Source organism: Cupressus sempervirens, chromosome 4 (assembly GCF_028749045.1).
Source record: "Cupressus sempervirens isolate cs-2001-9-10 chromosome 4, ASM2874904v1, whole genome shotgun sequence".
Taxonomy (NCBI): Eukaryota; Viridiplantae; Streptophyta; class Pinopsida; order Cupressales; family Cupressaceae; genus Cupressus; species Cupressus sempervirens.
Window position 1 is genome coordinate 683,651,850 of NC_143121.1, and position 20,784 is coordinate 683,672,633.

General features: G+C 33.0%; 1 pseudogene; it reads left to right on the top strand.

Moving 5' to 3' along the window:
* Nucleotides 1-7,448: 7,448 nt before the first annotated feature.
* On the top strand, nucleotides 7,449-9,231 carry LOC149563106 (septin and tuftelin-interacting protein 1 homolog 1 pseudogene; annotated as a pseudogene).
* Nucleotides 9,232-20,784: the final 11,553 nt, after the last annotated feature.

Below are 20,784 nucleotides of genomic sequence, written 5' to 3' on the forward strand. Positions count from 1 at the left end.
TTTTAGATTCATATGACATGCAGATGTAGATATGATGCTCCTCTAGGATAATAGTTTATCATTTAAGGTTACTATTATGTTTTGAAATTTATAATTAGTACTTGGTTCTTAGGATAGTTATTCAATTATTTATATATTAGGGTGTAGGTTTTAGCAAATTAAGATTATGGTTAGGATGACTGTAAGGGTTATGATTAGAGTTTTGGTTAAAATTGGGATTATAGTTAATCCTAAATGACGCCTAGCCAAGGGATCCAAAGAACTAATCTAAAGTTTTACTAAGCAAGCAATAATATGTACAATAATTTACATAAAAAAATAAGAGACTACATTCCTTAACGATTCCTTAAAGAGCAAATTTACATTTCATTTTTAAATAATTATAACTACTAGAAGTAAAATAAATAACACATCCACATGAAAGAATAACTACTTGAGTTCAATCCATTTAAATAATATACATTTGTTCCGAATGCCACCTGGCAAATTAATTCAGAATGCACAATCATCCATTGTACATGTCACAGGGTATGAAAGACTGAAAGAATATACATTTATAAAATAGTTTACATCATCCATTTTCGATCCATGAAACAAAGTACAATACAATAAGTAAAATCATTAAATACTAAGTTTTGTGTTTGGATCCCTTGGCGGGGTGTTAAGTAATTAAATACTTAGTTATATGTTTAGGGTTTTATTATACATAACTATATGGTTAGGTCGAGGTTATAGTTAGTTTAAATACGTTCTTTGTTATATGGATTACAAACTAATCTAGATAATTAATCATTAGTTATTTGAAATCAATATTTATTTGTAATTACATGTTTAAATAATGAATTTACATCTAATCTAATTATTCAACATTGTAATAAATATATAAATTAAATACATTTCAAAACATCTAAAATAATAATTTTTAAATGAACATCTACGAAACTATTATTTAAATTAACAGATACAATAATCTAAAGATAATACTCATTAACAATGTAAATTTACAATTTTACGTATATTAAAACTGAAAAAACAACAAAAAATTGACGTACATATAAAACATAAAACTAAATATAATTAAGTAAAATATTACAAAACAAATTAAAATACCTGGTATGTCAGAAAATAGCAGCAAGGGGTGGTCGGTAGAGGTAAAAAATGGGCTCCTGTATCACTCTCAAATTGGGCTCCTATTTTCCAAATGGTGAAAATGACCCCAAAATGCTTTAAAATGGGTATTTGTAACTTTTACAAATTGGGTACCCGATATTTAACAAATTGGGTATTCGATTTTTAACAAATCGGGTACCTGATTTGTAAAAGTATCGGGCACCCAATTTTTAAGCAGTTCGGGCACCCAATCCACTTTTAAAAAATTGGGTACCTGATTTTTGAATTGTGGCTTAGGTGCCCAAAGCGTGATTTTAGAAATGGGTACCCAATTTTAAGAAAATTTGGTACCCGTTTCTAAGAAGTACAATTTTGCAGATTTGCGACCCAACTTCTTGCGGGTACCCTCTAATACAATGTTATGGCACAATAGACTTGGGCACACGAGTGAGAAAGGTATGAAAGTACTTCATTCAAAGAAAGTTTTACCAGGTCTGAAATGTGTTAATATGGATTTCTGTGAAAGTTGTGTGTATGCAAAATAAAAGAGAGTGATTTTTGTGAAGACTGGGAAGGATAATAAAAGTAAGAAATTAGAGCTTGTGCATATAGATGTACGGGGACTAGCTTAGGTATCTTCCCTTGGTGGCTCTCATTATTATGTTACATTTATTGATGATATAATTAGAAAAGTATGGGTTTATTTTCTTAGACAAAAATTTGATGTATTTAAAGCTTTTAAGAAATGAAAATGCTTGGTTGAAAATGAGACTAGTAAGAAACTAACATGTCTTAGATTTGATAATGGTGGTGAGTATTGCAGTCATGAATTTGATGATTATTGCTCCACTAGTGATATTCATAGATAGAAAACTGTTCCAAGGACTCCATAGAAAAATGGAGTGGTTGAACGCATGAAGAGGACTATAATGGAGTGTGCAAGAAGCATGAGGTTGCATGCATGGTTGCCCTTACACATGTGGGTGGAGGTTGTCAATACTGCTATATATTTGATTAGTAGAGGTCACTCTACTCCTATAGGCTATGGTATTCCAGAGGAAGCATGGACTAGTAAGAAGGTGAGTTATTCTTTTCTCAAAATCTTTGGTTGTGAAGTATTTCCTCATATAGATTTTGAAAATAGAACCAAGCTAGAAACTAAGTCAAAGAAATTTGTATTTTTTGGATATGACATTAATGAATTTGGTTATAGACTTTGGGATTTTGCAAATCATAAAATTGTGAGAAGCAAGGATGTCATATTCAATGAGAAAGTGTTGTACAAAGATCTATTGCAGCAACATGAGAAGAAAGAAAATGATTATGTAATGTTGGATGATACTCCAAAAGATGATGTTCTAGTAGCTCCTCATGATGTGCAACAACTAAAATAAAAAATACCACACACACCAGTGAATGTTAGATGGTCAACAAGGCTAAGTAGACCCCCAAAAAGATTTTCTCCTTCTTTGTATTCTATTTTACTTATTGAAGCTGGTGAACCTGAATGTTATGATGAAGCTATGTAGATGGATACTAAGATTCAGTGGGAGTCTGCAATGAAAGATGAAATGGACTCTTTGTTAAAAAATAAGAACTGGGATTTATGCAATTTGCATGTAGGTAAAAGGGCTTTACAAAATAAGTGGGTTTACAGGTTGAAAGAAGAGGATGGAGGTAAGAAAAGATTTAAAGCTAGGTTAGTTGTAAAAGGATTTGCACATAAAAAAGGCATTGATTTTGATGAGATATTTTCTCCTGTTGTTAAAATGAGTTCTATTCACATTGTTTTAAGTATTGTGGCTACTGAAGATTTGCATTTGGAGTAGCTTGATATTAAAACAACCTTTCTTCATGGTGATTTGGATGAAGAGATCTATATGGAACAACCATAGGGATTTGAGGTCAACGGTAAGGAGAACTTAGTGTGTAGATTGAAGCAAAGTTTATATGGCTTAAAACAAGCACCTCAGCAATGGTATCTAAAATTTGACAGTTTTATGCATGACCATGGATATAGTAGGTGTCATTTAGATCATTGTGTTTATTTTAAGAGGTTGAATGATAGAAGCTACATTATTTTATGTTTATATGTTGATGATATGCTTGTAGTTAGGTCTAACATGGATCACATTAAGGGGTTAAAGGAACAGTTAGCACATGTATTTTCTATGAAGGATTTGGGGACAACAAAACAAATCCTTGGTATGAAGATTTACAAAGACAGGAAGAATAGGAAATTGACATTATCTTAGGCTGATTCTATTGTGAAAGTGTAGCAACATTTCTTTATGGAGAATGCTAAAGCTGTCAGCACACCTTTACTTGGTCATTTGAAGTTAACTAAGGAGATGTGTCCAAAGACACAAGAAGAGGAGGATAAGATGTCCAAGGTACCTTATGCTTTAGCTATAGGAAGCTTGATGTATGCAATGGTATGTACAACGCTAGATATTGCACATGTAGTAGGAGTTGTTAGCAAGTATATGAGTCATCTAGGAATTGAGCATTTAAATGTTGCTAAATGGATTCTTAGATATTTGAGAGGTACATCCAATAAGTTTTTACTCTTTGGGGGCCCTACTACTGATTTATAGGGCTATGTTGACTTTGATTTGGTAGGTGATATTGATACTAGGTGGAGTATAGTAGGTTATTTATTTACTATTGGTGGAGCAACAGTGAGCTAGGTTTTTAGGTTGCAGAAGGTTAATGCTTTATCCACTACAGAGACATAGTATGTTGCTATTATAGAGGTAGCCAAGGAGATGATATGGCTTCAGTTCTTATGGAAGAGTTGGAACATCCACATAGAGATAATTATTTGTTCACTGATAGCTAGAGTGCCATTCATCTTGCAAAGAATTCAGCTCTGCATTCATAGACAAAACACATTTAGTTGTGGTACCATTTCATTCGATTAGTTTTAGATGATGGACAATTAAAGCTGGACAAAATAAATATAGATGACAATCTAGCAGATATATTTACAAAAGTAATGACAAGGGAGAAGATGAATTCCTCTCCAGTTTCTGCTGGTCATCTCAATTGAACAAAATAATTTAAGAACAATAGAGTCTAGGGTGGTTTGATATATTCTAGTGGGAGCTATAGGTTTAGCAGTACTATGATCAGTCTCCAAGTGGGAGGTTACTATTATGGAGTCTGATAAGTCTCTAAGTGGGAGATTGTTGTAATGTGGAGCTTAATCAGACTAGGAGGTTTATTTGGCATGGTTTTCTCCCCATATTATTTCTATAGGGGTTTGGAGGTAGCACCCTTGTGGGGTCTTGGGGTAGCACCCCAGGTGCGCTCCCTATCACAATACAGGGTGGGGTTGAGGGGAAATGCCCCCATAGGGGTTTTCGGGGGAAGCACCCCCAAAGCCAAAAATATCCTTATATTATAAAAGGTGTTGGCTGCTATTTTTTCTTATTGGACGACTTATTCTAGTCCTAATTTTGTAAGCAGAAAAAGCTTGTATAAAAAAGCTCAGGGTTAGGGATTTCATAATGTAGTGGTGATATAGCCCCTTGTGGTAGTATTGACCTACAAAGGATTGTGGATTGTAATCACTAGATAATAATAATATTGGACTTGCTATTGGTGGACATAGCCTAGGAATTGGGTGAACTGCATTAAATCTTGGTGTCTTGTGTTATCTTTTATGTGACTACTATTTTTTGGTATTGGTTATATATTTGCATGTAGCTATTATTTCTATTTGGGTTTTAATCCTAATACTATGGGCTCCATTGTATGCCATAATCATTCATATCTTGCTTGGGGGTGATAAGGGATGTGTGGTGGAGATGAGGAAGTTTATGGAGTATGGTCTCCAAGGAAGCTATAGCTGATGGTAGTGTATTTGGAGGATAATTTTGAAAGCCCCAAAAGGCCATGAAATTGTTGATTTGTGTAAGCCTCGAAAGGGCATGGAATTTTTTTATTGTAGATATTGTTTGATATGGCAAGCCTCATATTTGAAAAGTACACCTTCATCCTATGTTCATGGTTCCATTGGTGAACCATTGTGAAGTATCCTTGGGATGAAATCATTCAAGTGTTTTAATGTGATGTATATGCATTTGTAAGATTGGAATGAAACCTAGTTTGAACCTTGTTCCTCTAGCTCGGGGGTGGTCTCTTTGGAGGCCTATGGTTGGGAGGAGGTAGCCCATGGTTTTTGTTATTTTTTTGTGATGTATTTGTAGATTTTGTGCTCAAGGGAGCAATGGAAAAAGCTTAGAAAGATAATCTTGTAGATGTTGCTTGAAGGAGAAAACTTGTCATTGTGTATTATACTATCCTCTTCACACATTATGTGAGGCAACTCAAACACCCTTGCAACTGCACATTATAACTCAGTCAGAACATCCTCCTTTGTACACCATGGGCTAGCTCATGTTAGGATGTGGGTCCCCACACCACCCATCATGTCCTCCACTCGGTGAATCACACCATCTTTAGCACATGAAGAGGAGAGGGAAGGGTAGGTAGGAGTCCATGTGGGTGGGCTTGGTGATTAGAAAGGGTATACAATTAGCTAGGGAATCATTTTCCCCTTCCACCTATCACATCCTAATGTTAAGCAACCTGCAAATTTAAGGCCCTCCTATCATGTATCATGACAGACACTTGAATTGGTCAAGGTCACCTAGGGAAGCCCATTGGGATTGACTTTCCCTATCATGTCTACCCTAGAAGGAGCTTAGGAATTTGGGAATTTGATCCTTGGTCTAGGAGGGGGTCGAATGGATAGGAGGGTTGGAAACTAAGAAGCTCACATGGCTTGGTAAGTAGTGACGTGTAGTTTGTGGGCAAGTAAGTGATGTTTGGGGAAGGGTAGAATTTAGACAATAGAGGGTGTAGTTAGGGTTATTAAATGATTATTTTATTTCTTGGTTGCATTGTTGGTTAGTGGAAAGTATAGATGGCATAGTTAAGATTTAGGTTCTTAATTAGTGATTTGAATATTTTATTAAGTGGGTAGCGAGTATGTTATTGTGCATTAGTTTAGGGGATAAAATAAATTGTTAGTTTAGTTATTAAGTAACACCAATAAAGTAGTTAAGAATAGTTTGGTGTTAGAGTTAGTGGAAGCTAAGTTATATAGTTGATTGTTGATAAATGGTGTATGGTGAGTTAAATAGTAAGAGTATAAGATGGATAGTTGGGGCTAATTAGTAGCATAGATTTGTGGGTAGTTAATATCTGAATCCAATACTTTTAAATTATTGGTTAGTGTAAATAATCAAGTTAGCAATTAGATAAGTTGGTAAATGGATGAAATAAATGATAGGTGAAAAATAGGTTTTGCTATTCGTTAATGCTAGTAGAAGTTTTTGTGAAATAATTAGTAAATAACTTCCATATCATAGCTAGTAGGTTATTAGTGTGGTTAGATTTTTATTTAATAACAAAGTGTAAGTGTATCAATACTAGTAGACATTAGTAGTACCTAATTAAAGGGTCGTTAGCCCTATAGTAATGTAAGGGTTTATATTTTATTGTTATGATGTAATAATTAATCTATACACTAGTGTCGTAACACTAAATTCATATGTGAGTACTATTCATGCATATGTCCTATGAAATGCATACCTAGAATGTAAGAGTTCGTTAAATTTTTTATTTTAAGATATAGAATTTGGAATGGATAAATAATGAACTGAGGTTGCCTTGTAAATTTTGGAAACATATATATGTACTAAAATGAATATGATTATCTATCATCGATAACCTATCTAAAGACTTGATATTCCACATTTATGAATACAACATTACTTCCAAGTTAGGTTATGGAATTAAAAGTGATATCCCTTATCAACACATGCACAATGAGGCCTTAGGAAAAACCTATTACTTTGGAAGCAATTATAATCTAACTCATGTGTCATAACTTGAACTTCAATAAAGGATATATGATCTCTCATTAAATTATCTATGTAGTGATACAAAAGTATCAAATAAGTGAATCATCTGATAGTGTCACCAAACCATTCGATAACTTTATTGTAACATGCATATGCCAATATGTGATACTTTAACTTTATCTTCAAAAAATAAAATTAAAAAAATGTTGTGTTTTTACCTTGTAAATTTTGGGCATGACACATACATACATACATCTGCATCCTCTGCATTGTTTAGAGGTAATGCTATTGTGGTAGAGGCTTCTAAAAGGGAATGAACCTTGTGATTATAGAATTTACACCAAATAAATGGGAAATGATTAATGTCATGTTTTCTTTTCTTTTTTGTTTATTTTACGTAGTCCTTCATATGGCCTATAGTAATATATGTATTGCATCTACATTTTCTTTACCATTGTAGCTATGACACTAGATACTTGGGATCTTCACAGGGAGAGCATGCCAATACATGCATGGTTACCTCCTTGGCTTCCATCGTTGGGACATCATATGGAGCCTTTATATCAAACCATTTGTTATAAATTGGGGAATATGCTTCATGCTTGGCATTCAAGTGATGCATCTACATATGCAATTTTATCACCTTGGAAAACTGTATTTGATCCTGCTAGTTGGGAATAGTTGATCGTTCATTTTATTGTACCTAATCCGATGATAGTTATATAGGAATTTGTAATCAATCCAGGTAATCAACAAGTAGACCCATTTAACTAGGTTATGTCTTGTATACATACAAACAAACATACATATATACATACATGCATGCATGCATACATATACATACACACATACATGCATGCATACATACATATATTTACATACATGCATGCATACATACATATATACATACATACATATACATAAATAATAGTAATATATGTATTGCATCTACATTTGCTTTATCATTGCTTATAAAAGTGTTTCAAGGTTGGGAACCACTTCAACATCCTTTGCATGGTTTAGAGGTAATGTCATTGTGGCAGAGGCTTCTGTAAGGGAATGAGCCTCATGATTATGGAATTTACATAGAAGAAGAACTTTCTTCTTCAACTCCTTACACTCAACTCTTCATCGAAGTTATTCTTCCAGCAATGAGAATAGCTACTACAAATTCCTGGTAGCCAAAAGACCTTGAACTTATGTTACATTTTCTAGAGACATGGGAGAAGTTACTACCAACTTTAATACTTCATAACATTTTGGATCATATAGTGATGCTCAAATTATTAGTAATAGTAGATACTTGGGATCCCCATATGGAGAGCATGCAAATACATACATGGTTACATCATTGGCTTCTATTATTGGGCCAGCGTACAGAGCCTTTCTATCCAACCATTTGTTATAAGTTGGGGAATGTGCTTCATGCATGGCATTCAAGTGATGCATCTACATATGCAATTTTATCACCTTGGAAAATTGTATTTAATCCTGCTAGCTGGGAACATTTGATTGTTCATTTTATTGTACCTAATATGATGATAGTTCTACAAGAATTTTTAATCAACCTAGCTGATCAACAACTAGACCAATTCAGTTGGGTTATGGCTTGGGCATCTATTATTCCCATTTGTCATATGGTTTCAATGTTGGAGGCATAGTTTTTTCTAAAGTGGCAATAGGTTTTGTATCATTAGCTTTATTCAAATCCTAATTTTAATGAAGTAACACAGTGGTTTTTAGGGTGGAAAGGACTATTTTGCCTTGAGCTTCTTGATAATGAGAGGATAAGAAGTTAGCTAAATATATCCCTTGAAATGATGAATCAACCTGTAAAGGGTATGACTGTGGAACATCTTAGGGCTAGAGAGAATGTAAGCTATCTTAGGGTAATGAAGCAATGCCAATTTGAGGCACTTCAATAGTAACAAGCAAAAACAACATATGCTCAATAGCAAGTTGAACTTCCATGGGTAGTGGGATTCACCCGGATAATTCCATGGGCACACCATAGATGAGTTTGAAGTAAGTGATTGAAACATATGCACAAGAACATGACATCCAATTTTTCCTTAAAGTGGGATGCAAACATGATGATCTTTAGGTTTATGGCATTGGAACTATCAATATCTATCTAGATTCTATAAAACAACAAGTTCTTGCACAATCTGAAGATAGATGGGTGATTGCATCATTGGAGCAACTAGTTGAGATGTACCATAATAAAACTAGAGGAAATCAATGATAAGCCAAACATATAATGAAGAGAAAACTGGAAAACTTGAATGCTGAAATGAAATCTATCAAGGATTAAACACCTATGCTAGAGTTACAACATAATGTGAAGTTGATTTTAGATATGCTAGAGGTAGGTATTCAAAAGTTTGATAAGAATTTAAGGCATGAGAGAGAGAGAGAGAGAGAGAGAGAGAGAGAGAGAGAGAGAGAGAGAGAGAGAGAGAGAGAGAGAGAGATAGAGTGTCAATATATCTAAGAAAGTGTTTTGGTAGGTACTCTGACATTGGGGTCACTTGCAAGTGTCTTTGAGAATTTACAGTCCAAATATCGAGAGGAATACAAGTTGTGTAATTTGTCATGCATTGCATCTGCAATTAGAGGAATAACAAATTGTTTCTCATCTTTGCCTCATTGTTGGACATAAAGTGTGCTTAAAAAAATGAAGTTTAATTATCTGCCATTAGTGGAAAGATATAAAAATATGCCAAAATTGATTCCTTACTTGTTACAATCATGAATGTTCAAAGGAAAACACAATCTTAGAGAAGATCAGATTTTCACATTCACAATGATCTAATGACTAGGGTATTCACCTAATTTGATGACAGTTCATTTTATTGTACCTAATTTGATGACAGTTCTACAAGAATTTGTAATCAACGCAACTAATCAACAACTAGACCAATTTAATTGGGTTATGGCTTGGGAATTTGTTATTCCCATTTATCATATGGTTTCAATGTTGGAGGCAATTTTTTTTCCAAAGTGGCAGCGGGTGATTGTTTTGGGAATAGGGAATAGGTTATTCCTACTTATCTCAATATAGCACTAGATTCATACTCTTTGGTAATACCCATAGTCCCAACCTTAGTGCACAGACCATGTTCCTCTCCAATTTTGATCTTGGCTAGTTACACATCAACAAAGTACAACACCTTTTCTTCTACACACATCTTCCTCTCATTGAATACTCTTCATTCATAGAGCACATGAAAAAAGGCCTCTCATCAATTTTAGTACATTTCTATCACTTGCTAATAAGTTAAAGAAGGGATAATCTCATGGTAGGACACAAGTTGATTGCAACGATGGATGGGTTCATATATGGAGAAAAGATAGTAAGCTCTCCAAGATTTCCATTGTACAAGGTTGATTTTAGATGGAGAAAGCCATCCAATGTGTAGATCTTAACAATTAATGAAATTAGATTAATGTTTTTGTCATGTGGAAAGGATAGAGGAAAATGAATTTTGGTCTCCACTTGCCTTCCTCAACACCAGATGCAAGTCTTACATAATTTTCTCTTTGTTTAACATATATATACATAAATGATAGTAATATATGTATTGAATTTGTATTTTTTTTGTTATTGCTTAAAAGAGTGTTTCAAGGTTGGGAACCACTTCAATATCCTTTGCATGCTTTAGAGGTAATATCATTTTGGTAGAGGCTTCTACAAGGGAATGAGCCTCTTGAGTTAAAATATAATGTCTTACAATAGTTAAGTGCTACCTAACTATGTCCAAGGCATCTGCACACTGGAGGCATACTCTGCCTACTAGACTGCCTACATACCCATATCTAGGGGATCAAGACCCTTGAACTAATCACTCTAATGAATATGTAGTTCTAGTTTCTAATTATTTTAATGTATCTATATTCCTATAACCATTGGTGAGCTTTACTTACCTAATACAACTCTTCGCCATAATACACCCACTTGGGCAAATTATGTTATTTTCTATAATTACAATAATGTAATACCCTGGTACAACCTTTGTATTGTAGTTTACAGTTAATGGAAGGTTAACCTATATATGTCCTAACTCACTCCTTATATAGTTATGTTTAAAATATAGTTTTGAAGCATATATTCCTTTTATTAAATGTAAGGTCGATTACCTAAACATCGACAAATATATAAGCATGATAAGTTACCTGGAATGCCATGAGATCAATCTTTAAAGTACCTAGAATATCCTCATTGCCTCCTACTACTCTTAGTTGAAGTCTGTCTTCATTGATCACGAGCAATTCATCACACAGGTACATCTAGGAATGTCCACATTTTCTCTTGCATAAAATGAATCCATAATTACAAGATGCCCCCTAAGAAATAATAGTTCAAGTGAAATAAAAACATGAAAAATGAGAGAGAAAAAGAGGAATCTACTTACCAATAGACATTGCCATTGCATTTGTGGCCATGCTACATATTGAGTGAGTTTTATTATTTTTCTGTTGTGCCAATATCTCTCTTTTTACATACATACATACATACACACACACACACACACACACACACACACATACACAAACAGACACACACACACACACACACACACACACACACACACACACACACACACACACACACACACACACACACACACATATGTATATATATATATATATAAATATATGTATATATATACATATATATACATATGTATATATATGTACATATGTACATACATAGATACATATACATAGATCATAATGGCATGACAACAAGATGTAGAGATCACAAGGGCATGACAACAAAATATAACAATCACAAGGGCATGACAAAAAAATCCTAGATCTCCACTAATCTCCAATATCAACAAGTTCTCTCTCTCTATATACATACATACATACATACATACATACATAGACACACACATATGTGTGCGTATGTATGTATGTATATATACACATATACATATATATACACATATACATATATATACATACAAGCATACACACACACACACACACACACACACACACACACACACACACACACACACACACATATATATATATACACATACATATACATACATATACATACATACATACATACATACATCTGCATATGCAATTTTATCACCTTGGAAATTTGTATTCGATCTTGCTACCTGGGAACAACTGATTGCTCATTTTATTGTACCTAATGTGATGAAAATTCTACAAGAATTTCTAATCAACCCAACTAATTAACAACTAGACATTTTTAGCTAGATTATGGCTTGTTTCTTTCTAAAAATATCTACTATGATATGTTTTTCTAAAATTTCTTGTGAACTTTGCCCATTTTTCTGGTCTACATTATTTTTGTGTAGGATCTTGAACTAAGTCACTTAGCAAGGGTTGGGTGAGTTTTATTGTTAAATTATTTGGATATTGGAATATGTATGTAGTTGCATCAATTTTTCTATTGTGCTAATATGTAATAAGCACCTTAAAAAAGATCTCTTTATATATATAAAGACTACAAGTTGTGCAATTTTTCATGTATTGCATCTGCATTTGCTTTGCCATTGCTTGTGAGAGTGTTTCAAGGTTGAGAATGTGCTACATCTACATATGCAATTTTATCACCTTTGAAAAATATATTTGATCCTGTTTGTTTGGTCATACCTAATATGATGATAATTCTACAGGAATTTGTAATCAACCAGACTAATCAACAACTAGACCAATTTAACTGGGTTATGGCTTAGTCATGTGCTATTCCCATTTATCATATGGTTGCAATGTTGGAGGTAGAATTTTTTTCAAAGTGGCAACATGTTTTGTATCATTGGCTTTGTTCAAGTCCTAATTTTAAAGAAGTAACAAAGTGGTTTTTAGGGTGGAAATAACTATATAATGAAGAGAAAACTTGGAAACTTGAATGTTGAAATACTGAAATGAAAGCTATCAAGGATCAAACACCTATACCAAAGTTACAACACAATGTGAAGTTGATTGTAGATAAAAGAATAAATAAAAAACCATGATACAAATCATTCCCCATTTGTTTTGATTGTGGAGATTTTCGCATGAAAGAGGGTGGAGAGCTTCGAACAAGGGTGAAGTGCTGTGAACATTGGTGGAGATTTCATTGATGTGCCCTTGTGATCACTGTATTTTGTTTCCATGCCCTTAGTATCTCTTCATTTTATTTTTGTGCCCTTGGTGGAGATCGGTGGAGATCTATGAGTCATTATCGTGCCCTTGCGATCACTACATTTCATCATCGTGGCCTTGTGATCTCTACATTTCATTATCATGCCCTTGCTCTATGATTTCATTTTCATGTCATGCCCTTTTGATCTCTATTCCCTTTGTACTACAACATTTGGGGTCAAATTATAACGATAATTTGTGACGATAGTGTAATTTATGGTGTATTCGTGCTCAAATGTAGTAGTGCTCTATGATTTTCTTCAAAGGGAGAAGAGGTACCTATGTAAATGTTCTTTTCTTTTCCTTCTAAACATGTATCTCTTTATATTTCCCCCAACATGTGATTATAAAAGCTTCTCTTTATGTATATGTATGTGTATATATACATACATACACACATATGTGTGTCTATGTATGTATGTATGTATATATAGAGAAGCTTCTCTTTATGTATATGTATGTATATATACATACATACATACACATATGTGTGTATTTGTATACATGTATGTATATATAGAGATCTCTATGTTTATATACATACATATATAGACACACATGTGTGTGTATGTATGTATATATACACATATATACATATATAGAGATCTAAAGGGCACAAAAATGAGATGTAAAGATACATACATACATTTGCATATGCAATTTTATCACCTTGAAAAATTGTATTTGATCTTTACTTAATCAACAAGAGATAATGTAATTTGTAAGTACAGATTTCTGCATACTTAGTTTGGTATGAATAGTTTTGGTTGAATTCATCTAAGGAGAGTGAATCTACTCATGATGATAATAGCTCCATGTATTGGGCCTTTAGAGGAGAGAGATATACAAAAGATTAGATATTGTTTATGGAAATGGGATGATTCATTTGTGATTCCATTATATCTGCCCGCATATTGAATTTCTACATCATCAAATTGCTAGTTACATATCACTAGACTTGGTCTTCTAAAATGGTATGGGCTACTTGAAATTGTCAAAATTGAACCATTGAACTGTACATTCAAATTGATGAACCAAAAATTTGAATCACTAGTTTCATGTTCAGAACCTTTGGCCTTTGAAATGTGGACTTTGATTTTGATTTGTGGTCCATGGAATATTAAAACCAAAATACACCTAAATGTTCTTGGATACATCTGAAAGCATCTGAAAAAATTGATATGAACCATAAAATATAAATTACAGTCTTTAAAACCCAGTACTCTGATCCAAGCCAAGAGCCTTCTAAAAATTGAAACCACTAAACTACTTAGGACACTGAACTTATTGAACATATGAACCTCCTTGAACCAATGGAACCATTTTGAAATAGGTTCAATGAGGTTCAAAACCCAAGAGGGACTAAGATATAAACCTCAAATAAGGGTTGCACGCTATGGTGGGGTAGGAGAAAGATGGTTGTGTGAATGTATGATTGGGAAAGTTGTAGAAAATTAGGGTATCAGTTGCAAGTAATTTCATTAATTTGATTTAAAGGAATCAACTTTGAAATTGGGATGATCGAAATTAGCATGTCCATGCTTATGATAGATGTCTCTATCTTAGAATAGAAAATTACCTCAAATGATAAGCGAAAATTTATTAAATGTATGGAAAATTAGAAGAACATTTACCTATAATATTTTTGAAGGACAAAAATATAATAAAAATATAATTTGGTGGAAAAATCCATGAGCTATGTAGCACCACATTGTGGCTATTCCACTATCTAGTAGTGGAAACTCTTCACGTTAAATATGAAGATCTTGAAATTTAAAAAAAAAAGTATCAGAGATCTATATTTGTGTTTTAGTGATAAAAAATATACAGTCTAATTTTAAGAAAAATAATACTCTTAAATGTATATGATTAAATAAAATAAACAAGAGTACTAGCTGTAGCTATATAATTATAATATTATTGATTATGTTAAACAAAATGTTCAATGAAACCAATATGAAGTAACATAAATGGATCATCTACTCGATCCTATTATGACTTAATGTGAATGCATCCAATCATTACTTAGATGATATTATGCATGAGATCTTTACTCAATCACCAAGATATAATATAATCTATAAGTAAAGATTTCTACATACTTAGTTTGGTATGAATAATTTTGATTGAATGCAAGGATAATTGCTTGTATGAATTCAAGAGATGAATGATTAATTTAATTTAGCACAAGTACTATGCAAGTGTACATGTATACATGTAAAGGAGTTCACATAGTGAACTTATATACATACATATATGCACATATGCATACAATCATCATAATCAATTATACTTGAATCTAACCAATGCTATTATATATAAACAAGAGATACATGTTTAGAAGGAAAAAAAAGAACAAATACATAGGTACCTTTTCTCCCCTTGAAGAAAATCGTAGAGCAAGGGCACACAGATTACAAGGGCAGAACATGACAATGAAATATAAGAATCACAAGAGAACGACAAAAAAATCCTATATCTCCACTGATCTCCACCAACATTTAGAGCTCTCCACCCTTGTTCGGAGCTCTCCACCCTCTTTTGTGTGTAGCTCTCCACAATCAATCAAAACAAATCGGGAATGATCAATGTCATATTTTGTTTTCTTTTTTATTTATAATCCATAATCCACAATCCAAAAGATCTCTTTATACATACATACATACATACATACATACATACATACATACATACATACATACATACATACATACATACATACATACATACATACATACATACATACATACATACATACATACATATACATACATACATACATACATACATACATACATACATACATACATACATACATACATACATACATACATACATATATATATATATATATATATATATATATATATATATATATATATATATATATATATATATATATATATATATATATATATATATATATATATATATATATATATATATATACATACATACATATATAGATATGTATATACATAAATACATATATATGTACATACATGAAAACAACAATGCACTTTCTAAGGGTTTACAATTCAACAAAATTAATGTTTTACTAGATAATGCACCTTAAGAACTATTAGCTCAGAAGGAAGAACATGGTGTTCAAATAATACAAAAAGTGCTTGACATGAGAGGTCTACAAGAGAGGGTATTGACCAATCTTGAAAACTTGAAAGTTGAAATGAAAGCTATTGATGACCAAACACCTATCTTCTACAAGGGAATGAGCCCCGTGAGTTAATATATAATGCCTTAAAATAGTTAAGTACTACCTAACTATGTCCAAGGCATCTGTAGACTGGAGGCATACTCTGCCTACTAGGCTACCTAAATACCTATATCTAGTGGATCAAGACCCTTGAACTACTCACTCTAATGAATCTATAGTTCTAGTTTCTAATTGTTTTGATGTAGCTATATTCCTATAACAACTGGTGAGCTTTACTCACCTAATACAACTCTTCGCCATAATACACCCACTTGGGTGAATCAAATAATTTTCTATAATTACAATACTGTAATACCCTGGTACAACCTTTGTATTGTAGTGTATAGTTAATGTAAGGTTAACCTATATATGTCCTAACTCACTTCTTATATAGTTATGTTTAAAAGATAGTTTTGAAGCACATATTCCTTTTATTAAATGCAAGGTTGATTACCTGAACATCCATACATGTATAAGCATGGTAAGTTACCTAGAATGCCATGAGATCAATCTTTAAAGTACCTAGAATGTCCTCATTGCCTCCTACTACTCTCTGATGCATGAGCATCTTGCATGGGAAAATTAAATTATTAGAAAAAAAAAAAAATAGTGGAGGAGAGAGAAAGTGACGAAAATGGAAGGAAAATAATAAAAAATAGGGAAAATGGAGAAAAGAGGAATTTCTATTTTCAAGGTGCATGGGTGGCATAAATAGAAAATAATAAAAATAGTTGTCATTCCATTAATCGAGGTGTGTAGGTGGCATCTTAGAAGTTTGTGGAAAGATCCTTAAATCATGTATTTAATATTTGTTGGGTGCTTAGTTGTATTTGGGTGGGAATTTAATATTTATTTAAAAGTAGTTGTATTTACCTTTTATCCCACATTGGTTGTGTTTGTAATGTCTTGGGTTAGAAGTGCCTATTTAAGCAAGGCTTATTATCATTTGTAATCAAGTTGGAGAAATAGAAGCTCTTCAAGTGAAGCTCTTCAAGTAGAAGCTCTTTGTATGTAATCTCTTGTAAGGAAGTTTGAGAAATAGAAGTTCTTGAATTGTAAGCTCTTCAAATGTAATCTCTTCTAATGGATTTCAAGTATTAATGGATGCTTTATGAAGCATTTTTTTCATCTCTCTATCTCCATCTTGTTGCATTTTTTTGGTTGTGAGTTGGTATGGGTGGTGTGGCCTGTCATCAGTGGTATCAGAGCGGGAGTTCCTGAGTGTGCAGATAGATCGTCGAATGTGAGGCAGTTTGCACCAAGACCTTGAGTTGGGTGAAGTTTGTGAAGAAGTTCTTGATTGTGTAGACAGAACGCCGACTATGAGGCAGTTTGCACGAGGTTCTTGTTTTGGACGAGATTTGTCTTCTAAAAACTTGATTATGGAGAAGAGAAAGAAGAAGATGACTTTTGTGATTGGATGGAATCTGAGGATTCCTCGACTTGAGAAATTTAGAGCAAGAAATCAAATATCATTGCTAGTTGATTTGCAGAAGCAAGTGAATGAATTAGAAGCTGAGTTGTGGAAACGAAGAGCATGTCACCAGAAAAGAGATGTTGATAATTCCTTGGATGTGGAAAAGGAAGATGATCCAGTGGAAGAGCAAGCAGATGAAGAGAAAATTATTTGCAAACTAGAAGTTGAAGAAGATGAAAGAGAAGAGGAAGAGCATGAAGATAACCAGATTTGTATGCCAAAAGTAGATGAAGGTGATTGGAAGACTAAAACAATGGAGAAAGAGTATAGTGCCTTAGTTGGAGATCAAGCAAGTGGAGTAGTTACGTGCATTGTTGACAACATAAAAGAGGCAAGCGAAGATGAAGATGTCAATGAGGTAAATTCTTATGAATCATGGGATGTTGTCTTTGATATGAGTTTAAAAGATATTAATGATGGTTTGCATGAGGATCTTGTTCGTGATGTATGGTATGCAAAGGAAGATTGGTATGGTGTTGCTGGATTTATTACAGGTGTGATTAATTCAACAAGATTGGATGAGGATGAGATTTATACTTGGATAGAGTTCATTGAAAAGGAGAAATTTCAGCATCGAATACTTGTTCCAGCTATGTGTTGGAGGAAGAGAAAAAAAAAAAATGTCAACAGTGGCTACTTCATTTTGTGAATCCATATTCACAAATTTTTTTTCCTACCATGGGAGTCGGATGCAGGAGCATCATGCATCAGCAAAAAAAAAATGTGGAAGATTTGCATGTTGTTTTTCTTGTCCTTGTTGAGGTGGAAGCCTTTGGTGAAGATGAAGATGGTTGTATATCTTTCTTTTGGCATCAAAGTGTGGGACACACTTTTCTATCTACCAAGGGAGTCTGATGCAGGAGCATCTTGCATGGGAAAATTAAATTATTAGAAAAAAATAAATAAATTGTGGAGGAGAGAGAAAGTGACAAAAATGGAAGGAAAATAATAAAAAATAGGGAAAATGGAGAAAAGAGGAATTTCTATTTTCAAGGTGCATGGGTGGCATAAATAGAAAATAATAAAAATAGTTGTCATTCCATTAATCGAGGTGTGTAGGTGGCATCTTAGAAGTTTGTGGAAAGATCTTTAAATCATGTATTTAATATTTGTTGGGTGCTTAGTTGTATTTGGGTGGGAATTTAATATTTATTTAAAAGTAGTTGTATTTACCTTTTATCCCACATTGGTTGTGTTTGTAATGTCTTGGGTTAGAAGTGCCTATTTAAGAAAGGCTTATTATCATTTGTAATCAAGTTGGAGAAATAGAAGCTCTTCAAGTAGAAGCTCTTTGTATGTAATCTCTTGTAAGGAAGTTCAAGAAATAGAAGTTCTTGAATTGTAAGCTCTTCAAATGTAATCTCTTCTAATGGATTTCAAGTATTAATGGATGCTTTATGAAGAATTTTTGTCATCTCTCTATCTCCATCTTGTTGCATTTTTTGGTTGTGAGTTGGTACGGGTGGTGTGGCCCATCATCACTCTCAGTGGAAGTCCATCTTCATTGTTCAGGGGAAATTCATCACACAGGTACATCTAGGGATGTCCACATTTCCTCCTGCATAAAATGAATCCAATATTACAAAATCCCCCCAAAGAAATAATAGTTCAAGTGAAATAAAAACATGAAAAATGAGAGAGAAAAAGAGGAATATACTTACTAATAGACATTTCCATTGCATTTGTGGCCATGCTACATGTTGAGTGAGTTTTATTGTTTTTCTGTTGTGTCAAGATCTCTCTTTTTACATACATACATACTTATAGACACACACATATATACATATGTATACATATGTACATATATACATACATAGATACATATACATAGATCACAGGGGCATAAAAACAAGATGCAAAGATCACAAGGGCATGACAATGAAATGCAACAATCGCAAGGGCATGACAACAAAATCCTAGATCTTCACTGATCTCCACAATCCACAAGATCTCTCTCTATATATACATACATACATACATACATAGACACACATATATGTGTGTATTTATGTATGTATGTATATATAAACATATATACATATACATATACATATATATACATACATATATACATATATTCATATATATATATACACACATACACACACACACACACACACACACACACACACACACACATACATACATCTGCATATGCAATTTTATCACCTTGGAAATTTGTATTTGATCTTGCTACCTAGGCACAACTGATTGCTCATTTTATTGTACCTAATTCGATGAAAATTCTACAAAAATTTGTAATCAACTCATCTAATCATCAACTAGACCAATTTAACTAGGTTATGGCTTGTTTCTTTCTAAAAACATATGCTATGATATTTTTTTCTAAAATTTCTTGCAAACTCTGCCCATTTTTATAGTCTGCATTGTTTTTGTGCAAGATCTTGAACTAAGTCACTTAATTAGCACAAGTAGAGTGAGTTTTATTGTTAAATTATTTGGATTCTGGAATATGTATGTAGTTGCATCAATTTCTCTATTATGCTAATAAGTAATAAGCACCTTAAAAAAGATCTCTTCATATATATATAAAGACTAAAAGTTGTGTAATTTTTCATGTATTGCATTTTCATTTGCTTTGCCATTTCTTGTGAGAGTGTTCAAAGGTTGGGAATGTGCTTTATGTGTGACATTCAAGTGATGCATCTGCATATGCAATTTTATCACCTTGGAAAACTGTATTTGATCCTGCTAGCTAGGAACAACTGATTATTCATTTGATCATACCTAATATGATTAAAATTCTATAGGAATTTGTAATCAACCCAACTAATCAGAAACTAGACAAATTTAGCTAGGTTATGGCTCAAGCATGCGCTATTCCCATTTATCATATGGTTGTAATGTTGGAGGCAACATTTTTTTCAAAGTGACAATAGGTTTTGTATCATTGGCTTTGTTCAAGTCCTAAT